Here is a 3,292-nt window from a genome sequence, read left to right on the forward strand (position 1 = left end):
TGAAAGTTGCTAAAAGAGTAGATCTTAAATGTTTTCACCACAAAAAAGAGATGGTAATTATGTGACGGGATAGAGATGTTAGCTAACACTGTGGTGGTTATCATTTTGCAGTATATTCATGTATCAAGTCAATATGTGGTACGCAATCTTACACAGTGTTAGATGTCAACTGTATTTCAATAAAACTGGAAAAAATGGGAGGGATTTCTTTTCATTCTTTTTTAATTGAAGTATAGTTGATTTACAGCATTGTGTTAGTTTTTTGTGTGCAGCATAGTGATTGTTACACATTTATATATGTTCTTTTTCATTATATGTTATTACAAGCTATTGAATATAGTTCCCTGTGCTATATAGTAGACGCTTGTTGTTTATTCTGTTTACAAAATAGTTTGTATATGCTAATCCCAAACTTCCAATTTATCCCTCCTCACCTTTCTCCTTTGATGTCAATAAGTTTGTCTTATATGTCTGTGAGTCTGTATCTATTTTATAAATAAGTTCATGTGTCATTATTTTAGATTCCACATATAAGTGATACCATACAATATTCATCTTTCTCTGTCTAATTTACTTCACTTAGTAGGATAATCTCTAGGTCCATCTATGTTGCTGCAAATAGCATTATCTCATTCTTTCTTATGACTGAGTAGCATTCCATTGTGTATATATATACACTGCAACTTCTTTATCCAGTCATTTGTCACTGGACATGTAAGTTGCTTCCATGTCTTGGCTGTTGTAAATAGTGCTGCTATAAACATTAGGGTGAATGTAACTTTTCAGATTAGAGTTTTCTCCGGATATATGCCCAGGAGGAGAAATTGCTGGATAATTTGGTAACTCTATTTTAGTTTTTAAGGAATCTCCATACTGTTTTTCATAGTGGCTGCACCAAATTACATTCCCACCAACGGTATAGGAGTGTTCCATTTTCTCTACACCCTCTCCAGTATTTATCATTTGTGGACTTTTAAATTATGGCTATTCTCACCAGCATGAGGTGATACCTCATTATAGTTTTGATTTGCATTTCTCTGATAATTAGTGCTATTGAGCATCTTTTCATGTGCCTATTGGCCATGTGTACGTCTTCTTTGGAGATATGTCTGTTTAGGTCTTCTGCCCATTTTTTGATTGGGTTGTTTGTTTTTTTCTTATTGAGTTGTAGGAGCTGTTTTTATTGTGGACTTAAGGTCACTGCTTTTCTGAGGAGAAATATTTAAATCAGATTTAACAATAATTTCCATCAGGCTATTTATAATGAGAAATTAAAGTGTCATCTATTTAATTATTTTGTTACCCTTAATTAAAATGTTAACTGAGCACAAAATAAAATAAAATACCAAAGGATCACTCCATTTCTTTGCTTAAAACTCTTAAACAACTTCAAAATCCCCAAATCATTTACAAGCCTTACAGATCATTTTTAAATGGCTTAAAAATTTAATATGGCTTAAAACAGTATTTTTTTCACAAGTTAAATCAAATAATTGGTGAAATTAATTATCCAACTAAAATGTAATGATATCAATTTAGTGGGCTGAGATGAGCATTTTTGTTACTGCCACACAACAGGCCAATATATTGAGAGATGAGGTGTTGTGGCAAGGAGTAAGAGACTTTATTGCGAAAGCCAGCAGACCAAGAAGATGATGGACTAGTGTTTCAAAGAGCCATCTTACCCAAGTTAGAATTTAGGCTTCTTTTATACTAAAGGAGAGGGTGGTGTGTGGCTGGTTGTTGTAGACTTCTTGGTGCTGGCCAGACCCCAGAGGCATTGTGATGACCCTCTGTTCCTGCAGTTGTTCAGCAAGTCTAGTCACAGTGTTCCTGTAAACCTCCAATAAGACAAATGGTATTCCCTATTCTGCAATTTTTAAATCTCTATATGAATGAGAAGTGTCACACCTTTAAAGGTCAAGGTCAGGAGGTAGAGGCTTGAGAATGAACTATCATGTTTATTTCAGGCAATAGTCAATATCCTTTCACAAAGGTGTAGCATCAGCATGACTAAGCACAGGCAGCAGGGCACAAAAGATAGAGCCCAAAGAGTAGACCCGATATGGAGTCAGATTTGTTCTTCTCTTAAGATTTTTTAAAATAAAGTTCAGTAGACTATATTAGAGTGTATTGTATGGAGTAAGGGTCAGTATTTCAAGATTTTTTTATTATTACTATATTAAATATGATGTATGAAAAATATCATATCATACATTAGCTCAATAAATATTTGATGGGGAAAAAATGAATGTTGCTAAAACTAATCATCCCTGAGAAATAACTGTCCTAGGGATAGACATCCTATTAGTAGACTCTTGGAAAAGGAGCAGCATAACTCAGTCAAAGAGCAACATTTTAAGGACGAATGCCAGGGCTCTTATCAGCAGGGTGCTCCTCCCAGGTATCTATCCAAATCTGCCCCTCATGGCCTGGTTGGATAATGAGTCATTGGGTCCATCAGTCTTACAGGAGGAGTGCTTAATAAAGAGAATTCTCATTAAAATTGTGATTTCTTAGGAATAGTCCTGAGTTCAGAATCATAAGCCCTTTTCAGTTCTTTACTTCTGTGCGTTTCACAGTGATGTAACCGAGGATCTAACTTTATAGATCTTTTCCCCGGGCTCCTGTACGATGTGAGAAGACCCACTGGCCTATCTCTGCTCTGCATTTCAGGAGACTATGAACCGTAAATTACACTGCCTGCGCCTATTCGGAACCAAGTCATCTTATTAAAAGATCAAGACCTTGAGAGAAAAAATAATTCGTCCCTAATTTAGATACTTTCTGTGGGTAGGAAATGACAGAATAGACAACCTGGGTTAATACATCACAGGAGTTACCAACTAATCAAACGATCTGTGAAAGTTAGTCAATAATTACTTTAAGAATTATCCTCAAAACAGTTCCTGAAAAGGGTTAATTTGAGCATATGTAATTGCTAGAGAACACAAATTATATACCAAATTCACATGCATTTGTGAAAGTTGAGCTAATTACTGGCAGTGGGAAGCAAAGAATAGACCCCCAACTAAAGTATCCTTCACAGAGGTCGATGACTGTAATAGGTGATCAAAATGCACGGATATTCCTTGCAAGTGACTTTTAAAATTTTTCTTCAGTAGTTCACAATGTATTAATTATTCCAATTTGGAAAATCCTAACAGATTTGAGACATAGTTCACAATATAGTAATCACTCCAATTTGGAAAATCTGAACAAAAAATAGAGATGCTGGAACAAGTGAAGAGAGCCTTGAGTTAAGAGCCCAGGGTCCCCGTTCCAGTCCTTT

This window comes from Camelus dromedarius, chromosome 10 (assembly GCF_036321535.1).
Source record: "Camelus dromedarius isolate mCamDro1 chromosome 10, mCamDro1.pat, whole genome shotgun sequence".
Classification (NCBI taxonomy): Eukaryota; Metazoa; Chordata; class Mammalia; order Artiodactyla; family Camelidae; genus Camelus; species Camelus dromedarius.